At 37.2% G+C, this 22,104-nt stretch overlaps 2 protein-coding genes across 16 annotated transcripts in view; one reads left to right on the forward strand and one right to left on the reverse strand.

Annotated features, from left to right (window-relative positions):
• Positions 1–22,104, reverse strand: part of LOC144295815 (phospholipid-transporting ATPase IB) — a 570,630-nt gene that overhangs the window by 347,887 nt on the left and 200,639 nt on the right. The window lies entirely within an intron of this gene.
• The window catches only part of LOC144295817 (uncharacterized), a 32,403-nt gene continuing 29,747 nt past the window's right edge, over positions 19,449–22,104 (forward strand). Inside the window, exon 1 of the mRNA XM_077868365.1 lies at positions 19,449–19,839. The gene's annotated coding sequence lies outside the window, so the exon portion shown is untranslated. The remainder of the gene's footprint in view (positions 19,840–22,104) is intronic.

Consider the following 22,104-nt stretch of genomic DNA (forward strand, 5'->3'; position numbering starts at 1 on the left):
ATTCTTAAAGAGCAGTGATTACTTACTTGCTGGGTATACTCGAGAAGCAAAATCTTGATTCTGTAAAACAGAGCATATTTGGCCAGATCTACATCACTCTCTGAAGGTTACTATAAAGGCTATCACCAGGCTCAAGAGAAATCTAACTTCATTCTTCTTTGGTAATGGGAATAAGTAGAGGCTTGAAAACATCACCAGGATCTTCTTCAGTACTTTGGGAACCAGGGAAATATTCTTAGATAAGAACTATAGTCCCATGACTCAGTGCGGTTGAATTATAAACAGTTTATCGCTCAGACATAACAGCATAACCAAACTACCAGTAGTAATTAAGCTATGTGGTTCTGAGGGTGCCTTCCAGAGTCTTCTCACTGCGGAAGTGACAAAAAACTTGGAGAGGTGAGCAGAGCACAACCTCTTCCACAGACAAGAGCAGCTTCCCAGCTGAGGTGGAGAATTAATAAGGTGCCTCATCACAGAAGACACCGATTCCCACTCTTCCTCTGAATCTCTGTTAAATTAAAGATACCCCCCACCAGGTACCCCACATAGAGGCTCAGGATTCTACCTTTCATGTAACTCTCACCCTACCCAATGAGCTACTTTTGTGCTATGATTCATGCACAGCCTTCAGAAGCCAACCAGGCAAAACACAGCATGAGGTGAAGGATGGGAGCTTTAGGGCAAAAGCCAGGTTAGTTGAGAATATTACGTAAAGCTGAAAGTGGAGGAATGACTCCTATGTTGATGGTAGCAATATTTTAAAGATACCTTTAAAAACACTAAAAATAGGGCACCTGGGTGGCTCAGTTGGTTAAGCGTCTGGCTTTTGATTTCGGCTCAGGTCATGATCTCAGGGTCTTGGGATCAAGCCCCACATTGCAGGGGGCGAGGGGGGGAGGTCCTACACTCAGTGGGGAGTCTGCTTCAGGATTTCTCTCCCTCTACTTCTGCCCCTCTCTTCCCACTCATGTACTCTCTCTCTCTCTCTTTTCTCAAACAAATAAATAAATCTTTTTAAAAACACTGATAATGTCCCATGGGTCACTATAAGGTAAATTAGCATCAGCTGAGAAAGCATAATGCCTAACACAGGTATACATTTGTCCTCTTGACCTTGTAAATGAAGCCAGAGAACACCAAATTATTTCTCACATATAAGCAGCCAGCATTTTCTGTTAGGGTCAATGTAATCATCAACCAGCAACTGACAAAATGATGTTGCATCAATATAAAGTTTAGGTGACTTGGAAAACATAAGCTTCTTCTCAAAACAGCTTAAGACCACAAATATAAACTTATCCTGGAGAAGAGCTAAGTGCATTAAATTTATTCTGAACCACCAGGTAAAAAATACTCTAAATCTACACTGTCCAATATGGTAGCTGCTAGCCACATGAGACTAGTTATACTTAAATTTAAATTTAATAAAAAAAATAGGAGTTCCTCAGTTGTACCACCCACACTTGACCATAGGTTGCCATATTAAAGCACAAATGATCATTTCTACCACTGCAGAATGTCCTATTGGACAGCACTGTTGTTAAGTTCTGAAGACTAGTTCTCCTCACGCAGAAGACACAAGTAAAGTTTTCTTTTATCTAACAATTATTTGCTTAACTGGTAAAAGTTATGTGCTTGCTTGGTCAGAAACTGAAAACCAAAAGTCTCTCAAAGTCACAGAAACCCACAGTTAACAGTTCAAGATGCAAATAATGTAATTAAGCTATGACAATAGAGGCACCCTGGCATTTCACAGGTGAAGCCTATAGCCTCTGGCACAGCCAAAGGTCTTTGAATCAGACATAATCCCCAGAAAATACTCCAAAGTCAGTCCCAGAAGCAATCACTGTTTTTGTAAATTAAAATGAAGAATGAGAAATAGGACTCTAAGGACCTTTTCTTCAATAGATGATGCAGTTTGCTTTGGTATGTCCAGAGTACTAATAGAGAATAAACATCCTGTTCATTAGCCAATCACATTGCTCAAGTTATCAGTCAACACTCCATTTATCTGATTATCATGAACATGTATTATTAAGAAACATATTTTACATGTATCAACATAAGAGCTGTCTCAAGATTTCCTGTAGAACCATTCCCTCAAGGAAATATTTGGAAGATCTTTCTATTCATAAGCGAACATAAGCAGCAGCTAGCTGCATTTAGCAAACCACAGCTCCGTCACTTAAAATTGTTAGCCTGCAGCCAAGCTTCATCAATGAGGGGATGAACACTGATGCATGTGAAATGAGGATTAGGGCTGAGCATATTGGCAGGGAAAATTGACACTGTGAAATAAGTGTCACACCAAATAAATGTTGTCATATGAACAAGGGAACGAGCTTATTCTCAATTGATTAGTCATCTCTATGGAGATCAGTCACTTCTCTCGGATACATGACTGTACCTGGACTGGGCCTTTTTTTGCCAATGGGTCTGTGTGAGTTATAAATTGTTCTATGAACACATTATTTTCCACTAATTGCAAGCAAAACTAGAAACATTTCAAGGCCACAAAATTAAATCTCTGAACCCCCTAGCTTTGGGTTTATATGCCCATATGGTCTCAATTCACTTAGAAATAAAACATTAGAAGCAAGCACAAAAAAAAAAACCCCAGGCCTGGTTTTCCCTCCCTGTCCCCTGCCCAGGGAAGGTTAAAAAAAAAAGTGTCTTTAACAGCATGAGGGTGGTGTGCACGTCTATGATAGAATAATAATTGCTTTCTTTGAAAGAAGTTGCCAACACAAAGCTTTCAGTATTATAAATACGTCACCATTTCTAAAGTCATTGATTTTGCCATAAAATTAAACTGTGGCTGCCATGTGAACTGCAATATTATATTACCCCATCTTCCCCACATCTTAAGTTCTCTCTCAATTGTCAAAATAAAAGTATTAATATAAAGTTGTCATAGAAAACAGACCGACTTATGCTGTGTTAATCTAGCATTTGTTCCTTTGAGGTCAGAGGCTTTATACGAGAAAATTGAAGCCACACCAGCATAAGCAGAGAGATAAAGCAGAGGGAAAATGGGTGGGTGAGTGGGAGAGGGGTTGGGTGATCATTGAGGAAAGGCAAGAACATAGGAGAACACTTGGATGGGCCCTCTTACTAGTTTATACCATCTCATTTACACTAGAACACTAGCAAACACTCTCCAAAACCCATTGTGGTCTTCAACATATTATATGGATCAAGTAGCCTAATACAAAATATTTGGCAGCTCTTAAAATATCAGATGAAATAAGATATTTTGAGTTATTTCAAAATGAAAAAATATTACTAAAGATTATAAGAAAGGTATTTCTGAAGACTATGTACAAGACTAAATAACAAGAAAAAGTAAAAGGATCCATATCAAAAAGGGAGAAGTGAAACTGTCACTATTTGCAGAGGATATGATGCTATATACAGAGAACCCTAAAGATTCCACCAAAAAAAAGTTACAATAAATAAATTCAGAAAAGTTACAGAAAAATACAAAAACATACGATGTTTCTATGCAATAATAACAAACTATCAGAAAGAGAAAATAAGAAAATAATCCCATTTATAATTACATCAAAAAGAATAAAATATCTAGAAAAAAGTAACTAAGGAGAAGAAAGACCTGTACACTGAAAACTACAAGACAGTCATAAAGAAACTGAAGATGACACAAATAAAGGGAAAGATATCCCATGCTCATGGATTGGAAGAATACTGTTAAAATGTCCATACTCCCCCAAACAGTGCACAGATTCAATGCAATCCCTACCAAAATTCCAATGGCATGTTTTACAGAAATAGTACATTCCTAAAATTTGTATAGAACCATAAGAGACTCCCAAATAGTCAAAATAGTATTAAGAAACCAGAACAAAACTGGACAACAAACTGATTTCAAACTATACTACACAGCTACAGTAATCAAAATAGTATGGTACAGCACAAAAAAATAGACACATAGATCAATGGAACAGAATAGAGAACCTAGAAATAAACCCATGCACATATGCCAATTAATTTATGACAAAGGAGCCAAGAATACACAATGCAGAACAACAGAGTCTCTTCAATAAATAGTGTTGAGAAGACTGGATGGCCACATACAAAAGAACAAAAATGGACCACTTTCTTACACCATACATGAAAACTGACTATCCTTGTCTTGTTTCTGACTTTAAAGAAAAATCTCTCAGTTTTTCTCCACTGAGGATGTTAGCTGTGGGTTTTTCATATATGGCCTTTATTATGTTGAGATATGTTCCCTCTAAACCTACTTTATTGAGACTTTTTATCATGAATGGATGTTGTCAGATGCTTTCTGTCAGATGCTTTTTCTGTGTCTATTGAAATCCTTTCTCCTATTGATGTATCACATTGTTTGATTTGCAAATATTGAACCACCCTTGCAACCCAAGAATAAGTTCCACTTGATCCTGGAAAAGGTTTTTGTTTTTTTTTGTTTTTTTTTTTTAATGTATTATTGGACTCAGTTTGCTAGTATTTTATTGAGGATTTCTGCATCTGTGTTCATCAGGGATATTGGTCTGTAGTTCTCTTTTTAGTGCTGCCTTTATCTGGTTTTGGTATCAGGGTAATGCTGGCCTCACAGAATGAATTTGGAAGTTAGCCCTCTCTTTGTATTTTTTTTTGAATAGTTTAAGAATAGGTATTAACTCTTCTTTGAATGTTTCGTAGAATTTACCTGTGAAGACATCTGGTCCTGGACTTTTATTTGTTCACTGATTCAATTTCCTTGCTCATCATTGGTCTGTTCAAATTTTCTATCTCTTTCTGTTTCAGTTTTGCTGGTTTATATGTTTCTAGGAACTCAACCATTTCTTCTAGGCTGTCCAATTTGTTGACGTAGTTTTTCATATTTTTCTCTTATAATTGTATTTCTGTGCTGTTGGATATTATTTCTCCCACTTTATTTGTGATTTTGAGTCCTTTCTCTCTTTTTCTTGATAAGTCTGGCCAGAGGTTTATCAATTTTACTGATTTTTTTCAAAGAATCAGCTCCTGGTTTCATTGATTTGTTCTCTTGTTTTTTTTTGTTTTTTGTTTTTTGTTTTTTTTTTTTTATCACTACTCCAGTTTTATTCTGACATCTATTCGCATGATAAATGTTTCTCTATCCCTTTACTCTCAACCTGCAGGTTTAGGTCTAAAATGAGTCCTCAAGTCTAAATAACTAAAGGTCTAAAATGTGTCTCTTGTAGGCAGCATATAGATGGGTCTTGATTTTTATCTGTTCTGTCATCCTATGTCTTTTGATTAGAGCATTTAGTCCATTTACATTCAAAGTAACTATATTTTTTAAAGATTTTCTTTATTTATTCATGAGGGACACACACACACACACACACAGAGAGGCAGAGACACAGGCAGAAAGAGAAGCAGGCTCCATGCAGGGAGTCCAACCTGGGACTCAATCCCAAGTCACCAGGATCACGCCCTGGACTGAAGGTGGCGCTAAAACGCTGAGCCACTAGGGCTGCCCCAAAGTCATTATTGATAGGTATGTATTTTATGTCATTTTACTATCTATTTTGTGTTATTTCTAAAGATTTTCTCCATCCTTTCTGTCTCTCCTTCATATTCTGCTGATTTTCTTTAGTGATATATTTGGATTTCTTTCTCTTCATTCCACAAAGAATTTTCACTTTCATCCTGGCTGGAAGAACTTGTGAGCCATGGCCGTGTCTGAACCCAACCAGAACACTGACATCTAGACATTCAGCCAGAGTGGCCAAAGGAGATTCACTCACCCCGGCAACTTCCTCATCTTACCCCAGCAACTTCCCCATCTGAGTACATGGCAGTACCCAACAATTAGAGGCCACACTGCATCTAGAATAGCCTCGTCTCCTTCCATGTCCTTTAGTCACCTGTATTATATGCTCTTCCCTCGCTTGCTTCTTGACCTCCTCCAGCACTAGGAGATCTTGCTCACTAGGCTCTGCTTCACCACTGCCTCTGGGTTCTACCCAGTGTGCTATCTGGAGAAGGGAGGGTTCACTGGCCATTTCTCTGTCTCGCAGCCTCCTCCCCTGCCCCATATCATCTCCACTAGTTCTCAGGCCAAAAGTCACCTCCTTACAGAGAGTCCTTGATCAGAAGGCACTCTCCTTTATCCCCAAACCACTCCTTAACACACCAGCCTTCAAGGCACTTACGCCATTCTTGTTAATTCATTCGTTTTTCGTCCACATGTATCCAACGAAACTTGGAGCTCCACTTAAAGGACTGTCTATGCCATTTTCAACCACTTACTCCCAGTTGCCTGTAGGTGTGCTTAGTACAGCAGGTGTTCAATACATTTGTTGAACCAAAGAATAAAACCTCCTGTTTAATGAGTGTCCAATCTTTATTCTTTGAGCTTGGAATGGCAAATCAAAATTGCTTCAGATACAATTTTGACTATAAAATATCTGAAACATCAGAACAGCTCAGATATAGTAAAAAACAAAAAAACAAACAAACAAAAAAACATTCGGAGCCAGCAGAGCTAGTCTCAGCAATTCTATTAATTTGTGTGACCTCTGATAAGTCATTTCTGAGCCCAACAGAGCTGTGTGTGCAACAGAGACAGAGCCAGTCATGTCATAAGCTGTGGTGAGCATTAGAAACAACTGAGTTATGTACCAATGAACATCTTCAGCTCATAAGTAATTTTACCTAATTTCTAGTTATTCGGAGATGAACACAAAACAATACTATCAAGTGATCCAAGAGATCTCTGCTTTTTTAAGCATCCTATAAAGTGCTAACAAAAATCTCCAGTAGGAGGGAGCGACAACCCATAAGAACTCTGCAGTAGCAAAGCTGTAATGAGACACCCATCGCCCCTGTTCCCCAAAGACCTTCACTACACACTGCTCAAATGCATTAATATGGGTTCCCACAAGAAGGTGTAATTTAATAATCTTTGAATTGCTGAGGCCTGTGTATTTTTAAACTTGAAGGCTCAATTAGTAGCTGCAGTTCAATCACTATAGTAGCACTTGTAATTTTAGACAATTACTTCACACTGTATAGAAAACTACAAATGTAAAGAGCATGTATTTTAAGTCACATTTGCACCACTGCATTTCTGCACCCTTTTCTGAACACTTGATGTTTTCAAAGACTGTCTTTGTCCTTCCTCAAAAAGGGATCTGATAGAATAAAAAGTTTTTTCTTATAGGACACGTCTCACATCTCTTGATTACTGTGTCCCTCCTGACGTACAGTGTCTCCAATTCTCTGCTTGTTGAAGCAAGAGCCATCTTTGGATTGAAAACCAATCTTTTGCCTTCCATCACTAAATGTCTATTGTCTCATTACCCACCTTGCTTACTTAGAGTTCTTATCCCTCCCAAATGTAAGACCTATAATAGGTTGCACACAACCCATTGTTGCTGTACATTTTCCTTGGGCCATTAAATAAAAACATAACCTTTTCATGTTTTTAGAAACAATTCCAACGCAAAAACCTTATGGATCTCAGCTGATTCAAGTATGCCATAAGCAGTACAAATAAGCAAATGGAAGGGATTTCTTTTTTAAATGATATCATTGTAAAACTTCCAGGAGCTGAAAAACACAGAGGTGGTCATCAGGAAAATTATACTCATCACTTTATTTGGGTAAATTGATTATTTCTGGAAAGCAGTTCACATTAGCAAGACCACCTCTGGGCAAGTATAATTCACACAGCTTGTACTTATCCAACTAATAGCCAATCAGCAACGTGATAAACACATAATTGCATACATACTCTAATTGCCTTTTGTGCATATAATTGGGGAAATATTGTAATTTGTGCTTGGAAAGTATGTCATTCAACCTTCATGCAATATTCCAGAATACAGGTGCCATTGAAAATACACTGAAAAACTAACATTCAGTATCTTGTTAAAGTTAACCAGGTCTAACAACAAAGTAAAACACAAACTGAGTTGAAATTTAAAAGGTAAAGCACCAGCCTACAGTTACAAAAATCAGAGGCTTAAGTTTATAACTCAATCAGCCTGAGGCAATTTCAATAATTAAATTTCCTCCAAATTTCTCTCCTTTTCCTTGTCTGTATTATTAAATCATGAGCTATAAATAGGTAGTAAAGGAAGTCTAGCCTCTTGGCCTAACCTGTGATCTCTTCCAAAGCCTTAAATGCCATATACTAGGGACTCACATGGACCAGCAGAAGAAAAAAACATGAAGGATATATGAACTACTCAAGTAGAGAAAGTTTGCCATTAGACAATATGTTTCTGGGATGCCTGGGTGGTTGGTTCAGCGGTTGAGTGTCTGCTTTTGGCTCAGGTGGTAATCCCAGGGTCCAGGATGGAGTCCCATATCAGGCTCCCTGTAGGGAGCCTGTTTCTCTCTCTGCCCATCTTTCTCTCTCTCTCTCTCTCTCTCTCTCTCTCTCTCTCTCATAAATAAATAAATAAATAAATAAATAAATAAATAAATAAATAAATAAAATCTTTAAAGAAAAAAGACAATATGCTTCTTAGGGATTTCAACTCAATGTGTGTCTTGAGCACCACTTATGTGCAAACTATTTTAAAGTTCTCTAATACAAAAAGAATGATGTCTTAAACAAGCTTTCAGCTCAGGGAAAGGAATGAAGCAAAACTCCACTGTATCATTAATAGAGGGTAGAATATACCCCCTAAGATAAGTACATGAAGATCTAAATCTAGTTGGAGAGATGGGTAGACAAAGCAAAATAAGTCAGAAAGAAATAATATTTCCCATGAGCAGGATTAGGGCTGGTGTTTTAGGGGAATTGGAAAACAGAACTTACAAAGTGTTAAATTCATGCTTTCAATCTATTGAGTACTTAACAGCATATTAGGCGGTGTGCTAGATGCTGAGGATGTAATGGTGAGGGGTCTGTTTAATGAACCATCTAAACAGAATTGTAGAGAAAAAGCAAGGGAAGATAGATTTAAACCATCTTTTGGTAAGTTTCCTACACTATGTGAATAGTTAGAGCAATATTATTTCAATCAAGGTAAAAACCACCAATGTCCAAAAATCCATGAAGGTGATGAATCCAAAACAAAGAAATTGGGATAATAACAGAATAACAGATAATAACATAATCAGAAAAATGAAACTAGTTAATTAGAAAAACTCTATAGCACAATATATATTTAGTGAATTTATACAATTTTTTCCTTTATCATTCAAATCCTTCCTTTAAAAGAAAAGCAAAAACAAATTAAGGAAAACAAAAACCAAAAAACTCTTTCATCACTTCTGATTTGACACTGAGAAGAACCTTCAAAAAAAAAAAAAAAATCATGGTCCCAGCTATTATGTTCAAGTTTAATTTGGGGGTGGGGAGGTGGGGAGGGAAGAACAGAGCATTTTAGAATATATTTATAATTCAGTTGCTCATAACTTAATTTTCACAAAACATTAAAGATACTTGCTTTAGATTTCTAATAGACTTAGATATCTAATTTTAAACGAGCACAACTTTGTAAGACAATTTTTCTCTTCAACCAGTATGATGACTTAGATCTGTAATGACTCTACAGTTAATATTTGTTTCAGATCATTTTACTCTTTCCTAAAGTACGGGAGGGGGAAGAAGGCAGGATAAGACAGGATTTGTTACTTTTCTAGGTTTCAAAACACAGCAATTTTATAACTCAACATTCCTACTTTCTTGTGATAGCCCTTCTCCTTGCTTCTGCTCATCATGGTGTTTATCTCATTCTATTCCCATTTCTTTCTTTCTTTTTCTTAAGAAACTAAACTTGCCAGTTGCCAAAAATCTGCTTTACTTACACACTTCCCACTTGGTATACAAGTTCCCTGAAGGTCTTAATTTATAAAAATAATGCATGTCTCAATGCGTGATTGCATTATATCCACAGGACAAAATTCAGGGCCCGTGGTAGAAATTAAAGATACCAAACTTTGGGATAAATTTGCTCAAGATTCAGGGCAAATTTGTTTTCTACCATATCTGATTTTGATTACAACCTTTCAATACTTCAAAACAAACAAACAAAAACAACCTCCACATTCCTACAAGGGAATCCACTGTCACATAAGCAAGCTACCTTCCCTCTACCACTGCCAATTTTCTTGGTGATATTAAGATTGGATCTGGTAAATATCAAGCTAGGATGAAGCCAGAATGAAGAAAAATGGGCTCACTCTAAAAAGGATGGTTTTTGACCACACACACACACACACACACACACACACATTATGAAAATGTATAAATAACCCCTTGGGCTGGAAAAAACAGAGATAAGATATATACGATATTTTGGATCATTTACTTATTACTCTAATACAAACTCAGAATTAGAAATGCCTTGTGAGGTTCCTATAGGAAAGCACATGAAGCAAATATATTTTGCTCCATGAACTGAATTCATAGTTAATGAGTGTTTGCCACATGCATGCAATTGAAAACAAAATCTACAAGACTAGAGAAAGAATAATTGCCCTTTTTTGGGAACTTTTAAGCATAAAACTAAAATTCCAAATGCACATGTCTTATAATACAAGAATAAAAATGCATAATGGTAAATGTACTGTTTGTGAATTATATTTCAATAAAAATAAGAATGCATTAAATAAAGCCCAAGAAAAACTGTACTTAGAGAAAGGATCTGATCTGTCAGCTTGGTAAGGTACCTCAAGAACTTCCAAGATCAACATTTACAGACATTATCAGCCTCAGATAATACTTTAAGTATATCGAACTTTCACAAACCCAAATGATAAGAAAACACTAGGCAGCAGAAAAGGTTGAGGAAAATAAAAGTAGAGAAATGGACAGACAATAAAAAATAGGCCAAATCTCATGGCTAATTTATCCTCTGATGTCTCCACCAACACTTGGCCCAGTAAATAAAAAAATCTGACACTTGACATGCTTATGAAGATCTCATAGTTTTTAATGCATAAAAGTTATACAAAGAATATCTTTCCAAATTATGAGGTAAATATCTCCTGACACATCTCAAAGTACCTGCTTGTGCTCTGGAGAAGAGGATGGAAAAGGACCAGGGAAAAAGGACTTTCCTAGATGCTGAATCTAGTGGGGAGGACGCTGGGATCAAGAATTCTAACAGCAAGGCGACACTAACACAGATGCCAGACAGTGATGTCAACAACCCTTCTGTTCCCATTGGCAAGCACACTGCTCAATTCTCAACTCAATCTCCCTCAAACTAGCTTATGATCATCGTGACTTGTTGAGGTTTTTGCTATTAATTTTAGGTCTCTTTTCCTTCTATGGTTTCATACAACTTTATTGAAAGCAGTAAAAGACCACAACTGGTTCACTGATTTCCTTTTCTTTCCCCTTGATAATAGGAATCAAGCAATAGGCTTCACAGTGCTTATTTCTAACATTTTATTCTATTATTCTATTAAATATGGAGTAAATGGCTTTTAGCCTTACGATTCCTACCAACTGTAAAGCTGTTTGTGCTTGAAAGTTATTTCTAAACATGAGGATTTTAAACACCTATTTTCCACTCTTCTCCACTTGTAGGCTATAGTTATATTCCAAATTGACTTCACTTCCTCCTACAGATAGTGTTGAACACATTCAATTTTAATCTAGGTTTTATCACGTATTTGACACTTCCTTTGCTTTTTGTTTCTTTGCCTAACTCAGATGTTCCATCCAGAATCATTTTCTCTCTGTGTAAAACACAGCCTTTACAATTTCCTTTAGTAAGGGTCAGCTGGTAGCACACTCTCAGCTTTGTTTCTGTTTTGTTTTTAAATCATTCTTGAAATAATTTTTGCCTTTACAACTCTCAGTTGGCGGCTATTTCCTTCCAGCATTGAAAACACCATCCCACTATGCTCTAGCCCCACTGTTGCTGGTGGAAAGTCACCTGTTTCTCCTAAAGAAGTAATCTCTACCCTTCCCCTAACACCCTCTCCTGCTTTCAAAATCTTGCTTTGTGCTTGGTGTTTGGAAATACCAAATGGTGTTTGGTAGTTTCCCAATGATGTATCCTGGTGAGGATGTTTTCACTGATCTTGTTTAGGGTTTACTAGGCTTTTCAAATCTATGGAAAGAGGTTTTTATCACTTCTGGAAAATTCCTAGTTATTATTTCCTCAGACACTTCTTCTGGCCTGTTCTTTCTTTTCTTACCTTCTAGGACTAATTAAGCACATGGCAAACTTTCTCCTTCTGTCCTTTATCCCTCAGCCTCTTCTGTATTTTCTCTCGTTCCTCCTCTCTACACTGTAAGGAGAACCCAGGGGTCAAATCCACAGGAAGCCAGTTTTACTTGTGCCTCACTCTCATCCTGGGGCTGTAGCCCTCCAAGGGCCCCAACACAAAGCAGCTTCATTGTTCCAGTACTCCTCATGCCTCTCTGGGCTCCCATAATTCCTTCAGTTTTTCCTGAGAATCCCTTACTATCTTGTCTTCTCTTCAGTACTTTTTAAAATATATTTTTAAAATATTTTATCCAACAGTTTTACTTGTAGTAAACTGTTGGATTTTTTCAGTAGGAGAGCTGGTTATGGTAACCTCACCTACCATTACTGGAAAACAAACTGGAGTGCAAGTCTTTAATTACATGGCTTACATTTAGAGAATTGGGAGTTCTTTCCATTTTAATGTTAAGAGGCTGGTTAAGCAAGCTCCTTCTCATCATCCAAGAACCTAATAAAAATGCATGTTGGATGTAGTCCAGGAGAATGCTATTCCACATGTTCCTGCAAGGTCTTAAAGCACCTACTGACTACCACTAGGCATCAACTTTTTACCAGCATGAAATCTCTCTGCCTCACATAGGGAATCCTGCTAGAAAAAGGAAATTTTAACTATTAACAAAACCTTAAATCCTACAATCTCTAAAGAAGGACATGGTCTCCCTTTTGGACAAATTTTATTGTTATTAATGTAATTATTCATTGCTCTAGAGCTTAAAACAAACAAATTTCCTAACGAGATGGTTTTTCCAGTATCCTAAATGAGCATACTTACAAGATAAACATACAGCTAGCCAACATTTGCCAATCACATGCCACTTCCCCGCCTGATACCCATTCCAGCACACTCCCTCCCCCAAGATGACAAATCTTCCAGATAGCATCAAGGTCATCTCGGAAGCAGTATCAAATCTTGCATGAAGAACCATGTACTTCATGGGGCACCTGGGTGGCTCAGTGGTTGAGTGTCTGCCTTTGGCTCAGGTCATGATCCAGGGGTTCTGGGATCAAGTCCTGCATCAGGCTCCCTAACGGGAGCCTGCTTCTCCCTCTGCCTATGTCTCTGTGTCTCTCATGAATAAATAAAATCTTAAAAAAAAAAAAAAGGACCATCTACTCCAGTGTCTTCTAACATTTTCCCCCCTAGATTCCTCAGCTCACTGTGCAGAGGGAAGCTCACGTGATTACGCTCAAGATGTAAAAGCATATGCTCCTAACTAACCCTGGGCCAGGTACCAAAGTCACTTTCAACTCACCTGTTCTATTTTAACATTTAAAATTACTGAAGTCCTAGAGAGCAGGGCAGTGCCACTGATGCCCATGTACTGAGGGACAAAATCAGAAATCTAAGTGAAATTAAATATAGGGACTTATGCCATCCACATATTGAGTATGTTGAGAAATCTCCTTACAAAACTGTAAGTATCTATACATGCTCATGTGGTCTTTCAGCTTCTAAAGAGATTTTTATAGGGTCGGCACCTTGCCACAAATTCTAACACTGCTCTCATGAACTTAACATGCTTATTTGCTGAGGACTTGCACATAACTTACAAGCCAATAATAAATTTCTGTATGATTTAAGTTAACAATATAAACATGGCAACCCATAAATTAGCTAATACAAACAACGTGTCATGAGGAGTTGGTAGATTGAATGGATTAAAAAAAGGCTTGGCATATTAAATTCTAAACACACATATCACATCACCAATTGCTATCTTGCAAAAATGTAAGAAGACCTCTCTTCTCTTTCCCTCTAGGACTTGCTTATCTGTTGTGTGTATTTTAAGTGTAGATATTGAGACTGATGAAGGCAAGTCCAGAAGGAAGAATAAAAAAGGAAGAGTGTTTCTTAACATGCTCCTCAGGACTGCTCTGATCTTTCCAATTCTGCAGGAATGAAAGGAAACCATGGATAAATAGAAGCAATTCAGTAAGTTTCATAATGGAATTCTAAGAAAAATAAATTCAAGAAATTCTTAAGAAAACCACCATCAACAACAAAGTCAAGGTCATATTTTGACTAAGAATTGAGTCTGCAAGGTCAATATCTAAGTTCTCTTCTCTGTCCCTAAGTGTTTTTTTGTCAGATAAATCAGATTTTAGTTTTATTCTGCTAAACTTTTCAAATCATTTACCACACACAAAGCTATCCTGTCAATTCTCTAAAGAGAGAACTGAAATAACATAAACTATAACTCATGGATTCAATGGAACAGAAAATCCCAAATTTAAATAGAGATATAAAAATAATCAGCCCCTAAAACTAAAATCTATTATCTAAGTTCTGCAAATGCCACATAAATAACAAATAGAAGACCTTCAAACTCAGACAATGCTAAAGTAGTTGTATATAGCCATGAAATAAAAATTTACCATGTAATTATAATAAAAATTAGCTTTAATGAAATGAAACTGTTTTTACATTCAGTTTGGCATTATAGCTTTTGTTATTTCTACATAAATGCAGTAGGATTCTTAGTCCTACTTGAATCCCTTTGTGGAGATTTATCAATTCAGTCTTGTCTACTACTAAAACTATAATGAAACTGAACAGTAAGCTATTTATATGTCTGCAATGATTTCCTTTTCAAGATACACCAGACTTCAGTTTTATTCTGCAAAATCATTTTCAATTACATATTTAATCTCTATGTTATTGCTTAAATTACACATGCACCACCCTCCAGCTCAGATCCTGGCTGCAGACTCTGGCAGCAGCTGCCACACATGTCAAAGGGTTGGTTATTATGTTCAATAGGAGCCACATGTGCCAGTCGGCCACAACAATTTGTACCCTATGAGCTAATTCAATCTATCAGATTTTGCTAATGTTTTTTTCAAGGAACAAAGGGTGATTCCTAGTACTCATGATTCAGAAACAAAATAAATGTTATGGAAGTGAGGCATCCTAGAAGTAGCACTTTCTCTTGAAATCCCAAAACAGGTAACTATTTAGGGACTTGGGAGAATCTGACAAATAAGCTGTACCAAATATTACTGCTCTGAAAATTTATATTTCATTAAGTCATCACTAAAAAATAGAATACAAAACCAAACTGATGGTTACCAGAAGGGAGGTGGGTGGGGCTTGGGTGAAATAGGTGATGGGGATTAAGGAGGCACTTGTGATGAGCACCGGGTTATATATGGAAGTGCTGAATCACTAAATTGTACACCTAAAACTAATATTACACTATATATTAACTAACTGGAATTTAAATTAAAAAAAAAGAATAGAAAACAAGGAAAGTATTCACATTCATGTATTTGGGGAAAGAGGGTTGCTCTAGAACAATTTTACCCACAAAAAATGGAAGAGGGAAGGCCAACAAAAAGTTATGTCAGGCATCCTGGGCTCAAGACCCATAAGAAGAAAATAACATTTCAAACACTGATATCAATTCTTCATACAGATGCAAGTAAACTTCTGGTAAATCAGGGTGAAGTAACCTGCTTCAGATTTTTCTCCCAAGTAGCCAACAAGCAGTAGGAGTAAGTTTCATTAAAAACTCACCCTCGGTCCTTATACAGATAGCAGAGAAAATGGACATCTTTTTCTTCCTTTTGCATTAAGGACTGAGCACCTATGTTGACAGGGATATGGAGCAATAAAAATTTGTACACACTCCTGCAGAAAATAAAATTGGTAGAACCATCCTGGTGAAAAATTATGTAATACTGACTAGCCCAATTTCTGTTTCTAGGCACATACCTGAGAGATTCCTACACATGTATCTAAGAGACAAGTATATACAATGTTTTTGGCAGCATTTCTGATAATATAAAAAATGCAAAGCAATCCAAAATGTCTGCCACCAAGTTTTAAATCCCAAATAGCAACTAACTAGAACTAAATATATGAACGTGAGTGTCAAAAACATGAGTGAAAAAAGCAAACAGCACAAAGATACACATACAATAGGATTTCATTTACATAAACATGAAAAATGCCAGATAAATTTACATATAGCATATGGATATATACACAAGTATGGCAAATGTATGAAAAAATTCCAGAGGGTGGTTTCCTCTCAGGCAATTGGGATAAAGGAAGAGAACTAACAGCCCTTCAATTATCTGTAATGTTTTGTTTCTTTTAAAATCATTTTGGCAATCTCTCTTATCTCCTAGTTATGATTCATCTGCTGATTTCTTGCATCTTATATGTAGACAATCATTTTATATTATTAATGAAAGTTGTCTATTTTCATCCTTTGTTTCTTTATCCTGTCACATTGGAGATAGCACCTTTAATATAATGTTAAAAAGGACTGTTAGCAAGGAATGTGACTATCTCATCTTTATTTTTTTTTAAGATTTTTTTTATTTATTCATGAGAGACACAGAGAGAGAGAGAGAGAGGGAGAGAGAGAGAGAGGCAGAGACACAGGCAGAGGGAGAAACAGGCTCCATGCAGGGAGCCCAACGCGGGACTTGATCCCGGGTCTCAAGGATCATGCCCTGGGCCAAAGGTGGTGCTGAACCACTGGGCCACCAGGGCTGCCCTCATCTTTACTTTAAAAGGAATATTCTATCACCATTGGTTTTGGTAGATACATCTTATCAGTTTAAGAAAGGCTACTTCTATTTCAGGATGAAAAGTTTGTTGCTTACTGATAAATCCTCATTAAAATTTTTTTTCTGTATCTAATTAGATAATTGCATGGGTTTTTTTCTTTTATCTGTTAATGAGATGGAAGTATATTATCAGATTTTTTTTTAAGAAAACACATTTACATTTCTGGAATTAAACCCAGCTAGATCATAATGTACAGTTTTTTTTGTTTCTTTCTTTTTTTTTTTTTTTTTTTTTTACATTCCTGGATTGGGTTTGCCATTGTTTTATTAAAGAATTTTACCTCTCAAGTTCACAGCTGAGATTGGCCTATAATTTTTCTTTACCATTCTGTGCCTACTGGTTTTGACTCAAAGGTTACATTAGCATCAAACTATGTTGAAAGGTAGTGAGACTTATTTTCTGGAAGATTTTTCTTTTTTTTTAATTTTTTTTATTTTTATAAATTTATTTTTTATTGGTGTTCAATTTGCCAACATATAGAATAACACCCAGTGCTCATCCTGTCAATGCCCACCTCAGTGCCCATCACCCAGTCACCCCCACCCCCCGCCCACCTCCCCTTCCACCACCCCTAGTTCGTTTCCCAGAATTAGGAGTCTTTCATGTTCTGTCTCCCTTTCTGAAATTTCCCACTCATTTTTTTCTCCTTTCCCCTTTATTCCCTTTCACTATTTTTTATATTCCCCAAATGAATGAGACCATATAATGTTTGTCCTTCTCCGATTGACTTATTTCACTCAGCATAATACCCTCCAGTTCCACCCACGTCGAAGCAAATGGTGGGTATTTGTCATTTCTAATGGCTGAGTAATATTCCATTGTATACATAAACCACATCTTCTTTATCTGGAGGATTTCTCTATAAAATTGCAACTGTTTCTTTTAATGCTTGATAAAACTAGACTATAAACATTGCAAGACTGTCTGGTGTTCTCTTCCTAGGGAAGATTCTAAGTAGTGATACCACATCTTTAATAGTTGTGGGGGTTTTCTATTTCCTTCAATCTGATGCTGACAGTTTTGTATTTTGCCTGCTGTCATTTATAACTATGTCTATAATAACAGCAATCTGGCCTATTAAAAGCACTCAAATATTTGTTGATATAAGTTTGGAAATTAAACATACATTTCTCTATTTTCTGAGCATTCTCTTTCATGTGGTTTTTATTTTTATATCAATGAAGAGGAAAACCCCCTATTTTTAAAAGCAGCATTTTTAAATCTGTGTTCCTGTCACAAGAGTTACTCAACAAAAAAGAAATTCAAATAAGTTTGGTTAACAAAATATTCTATATCTAATTCTTTAAGATTTACAGTACAATAAATTTATTAAAGATTGCATAAACTTATAGTAGAGAAATCTGTTATTTTAACTCTGTATCTCACCAAAATAGCCATAGATCCCATTTCTTCCATAATGCTTAACATTTCAAAACATGTTTTAGAAAATCAACAACAATCAGGAAACACGTATGTTGCATTGTGAATGAAGAGAACCAAAAATATAAATATCATAAATACATTAATATACAAATATGTGGATATAGTCTACCAATATATATAAACACACATATATAAGTATATATCTATACAGAGAAATAAATAAAAATTTATGTGGGTGTAAATATATGTGTATGCAGAAATAAAATAGATGTTCTACTTGCCTCAGAAAAGTTCTTAGACTCTTGACCAAATTTTTAATTGTAATTCTTTGGGTAGTGGGATTCCAAGCGATTTTTTTTGTTGTTGTTTATATTTATTTTTCTACATTTAATGGATTGATTCTAGAAAGGGAGTAAATGAGGTTTAAAACTATTAGATTACCATAAAATCTAAGTTAGCCTCAGAACAAAGGGTGATAAACACTCCCACTAATCAAGTGAACTTCATCAAAGGTTCTGTCTTAGATACACCTTGGAAGTCACTCCAAGCAAAACATGCTCAGGTCTATCTAAGTTACCTCATAATGGAACAACAATGCTTAGAAACCAGACACAGAATCAACTTCATTGATGGAGGAATTTGACAGACTTAAACCTCTGATGTAATTTTTCCTCCTATGATACTCTGGCTGCACTGTCACAGCAAAGAAAGTTGTTATCTCAGGCTAAGAATGCCATCATTAAGCAGTTGTCATGATATACCTTTATGATACACCATGCAATTACCGATTATCTCCACTTAGGCAGTCAGCAGTAGTTAAGAGTCATCAGGGACCTTGACAGGTTATGCCTTCCTGTTCTCTATGCTGTTGATGCTTTCAAGGATACCATTAGCAATAGAGGTGGACAAAGCCTTCTCATTCACTCCCATCAAGGCTGGATTGCATAGACATGGATCACCGTAAATAAACCCATTGGATGGGAATGATTTTTGACATAGCTACAGTAGAACAAAAGAGTACTACCAACTCTATTTTGTAAAAAAAAGTAGGTTTAAAGTTCTGATTGAATCAATTATTTCAAAACCATTTGTGACAAATACCCACCACTTTCACTTAAACAGAAAATGTTAAAAGAATATTCTTTTTGTTGATAATTTATTTTTTATATCACATTTTATGATAGATTAATAGAAGAATAAATTACCCATAAACTTGCTTATCAGAATAAGGAAAGAGGTCACCATACCAACCAGAGTTCTGTCAAAAGTTCCGTTAAAACTCACAGTAATCTCTATACATTCTTTCTCCCATTCTTCTCCACCCAACTCTTTGAACCCCCTCCAATCAGACATTTACCTCTATAACACCCCCCAAACAACTCTTTTTTTTTTTTTTCCCAAACAACTCTTAAAAGGTCACTGCTGACCTCCACTTGCTGAATCCAGTAACAAATTCTCAGACCTCATATCACTGGATCTGTAAAGTAGCAACTGATACAGTTGTTTGTCCTTCTTAAAGCCCTAATTCTTTTTTTTTCCAAGATTTTATTTATTTATGATAGACATAGAGAGAGAGAGAGGCAGAGACACAGGCAGAGGGAGAGGCAGGCTCCATGCCAGGAGCCCGACGTGGGACTCAATCCTGGGGCTCCAGGATCGCGCCCTAGGCCAAAGGTAGGCGCTAAACCACTGAGCCACCCAGGGATCCCTTTAAAGCCCTAATTCTATATTTGGTTTCCAAGATACCAACCTCTTATTTCTCTTCCTACTTCAATGGCCACATCCGTCTGGCCTCCTTTGCTGGCTCTCATCTCCTAATCTGTTACACAATAAACTTCCCCAGAGCTAAATCCTTTTTTTTTTTTTTTTTAAGAATGAATGAATGTGGGATGCCTGGGTGGCTCAGCCGTTGAGCGTCTGCCTTTCGCTCAGGTCCTGATCCCGGGATCCAGGATCGAGTCCCATATCGGGCTCCTTGCGGGGAGCCTGCTTCTCCCTCTGCCTATGTCTCTGCCTCTCTCTGTGTCTCTTATGAATAAATAAAATATTAAAAAAAGAATGAATGAATGTAAAAAAAAAGAATGAATGAATGTATTTATTTGTTTGCTTGTTTGAAAGAGACAGAGAAAGTGCATTAGATTGGTGAGGAGGAGCAGAAGGAGAAGGACAAGCAGACTCCCCGCTGAGTGTGGAGCCTCATGGGGGGCTTGATCCCACACTCTGAGATCATAACCTGAGCTGAAATAGAGTCAGATGCTTAACCAACTGAGCCACCCAGGCCTCCCTACAACCCCAGAGCTTAATTCTTAACCTCTCTGCCATCTCTAATCAATACTGAGGGTCCCATCAAGTCTTAGAGTTTAAAATGGTACATTGACTATTGACTACTCCCAAGAATCTCTTTCCATCCTGGACCTGTTCTCTGAATCCCAGACTTGTATGTTCAACTGCCTGGCAATATCTCATCACCATGCAATCCTAACATGCCCAGAAAAGACTTCTTTTTTTTTTTTTTTTTAAATTTTTATTTCTTTATGATAGTCACACACAGAGAGAGAGAGAGAGAGGCAGAGACACAGGCAGAGGGAGAAGCAGGCTCCATGCACCGGGAGCCCAATGTGGGATTCGATCCCGGGTCTCCAGGATCACGCCCTGGGCCAAAGGCAGGCGCCAAACCGCTGCGCCACCCAGGGATCCCCAGAAAAGACTTCTGATTCCCCCAACTACACTTGCTCCTCCTACAGTCTTCATCTCAGAAATGGCAACTCTATCTTTCTAGTTGCTCAGAGTTAAACCCTTAGAGTCCTATCTTCTTAAATCCCAACATCAATATATTAACAAATCCTGTCAGTTTTACTGTGAAAATACTTTATGCCCAGAACCTCACCACCTCCCATCACCAACACTGCCAATGTTCTGATCCAACTTTCCCCATCACCTCCTACCTGGCTTGGCACAACAGCCTGCTAACTGGGCACTCTGTTCCTGCTTCCACCTCCCTTTAGGTCTACACCCATCCTAGCAGCCAGATACTGTCAAAAAGTAAATCACATCCTATCACTCTGTTGCTCGGACTCCACCAATGACCACCCATTTCATTCAGAATAAAATCCAAGTCATAATAACAACCTACAAAACTACAAGGTGAAGCTCCTGCCATTTCTCTGACTCCCTCACACACTCCACAGCTGAACTTGCTGCTCAAGAGAGTAGGAAGGCACCAGCCTTGGAACTTGGGTGAACCACCTTCCTGGGACACTAGTCCCTAGATATAGAATGATGATGATATGCCAGGACAACAGGTATAAACTGAAACTATCCCAGGCAAAGGGAGATGTGCAGTCCCCTGTCCAGACAAGCACCCAGGCTCCCACCCTCCACCTCTGCTCAAATACCATCCTATCAGAGAGAATTACCAACCAACCTATGTAACAGAGTAATGTCTGCTCTTTCTGCTTTTCATGTTCCCTTCATCCTGATTTATATTCCTCAAAAACTTAACAGTCTCTCTGCCCTTTATTTTTTTTTAATTTTATTTATTTATTCATGAGAGACACAGAGAGAGACAGAGGGAGAAGCAGGCTCCATGCAGGGAGCCCGATGTGGGACTTGATCCGGGGACTCCGGGATCAGGTCCTGTGCTGAAGGCAGATGCTCAACCACTGAGCCACCCAGGCATCCCTCTCTCTGCCCTTTAAATGTTAAGTACCTTTGGAGGATTAAAATAATTATTAATTTAACATGACTAAATTAAATCAGATAAAAACTTGCTCATGCAACATTTCTAGTATACCACAAAAAAGATGTTGAAGAAAAAATATAGTTATAAATGATCTTACCAAGTACATAAGTATTATTGGGATGGCAGGGGGAAAAAAGGGAGAGGAATTTTTAAAAAAATATCTTACTACCAGCCTTAGAAAGAAGAAAGTTTCACTA

This window comes from Canis aureus, chromosome 24, assembly GCF_053574225.1.
Source record: "Canis aureus isolate CA01 chromosome 24, VMU_Caureus_v.1.0, whole genome shotgun sequence".
NCBI lineage: Eukaryota > Metazoa > Chordata > Mammalia > Carnivora > Canidae > Canis > Canis aureus.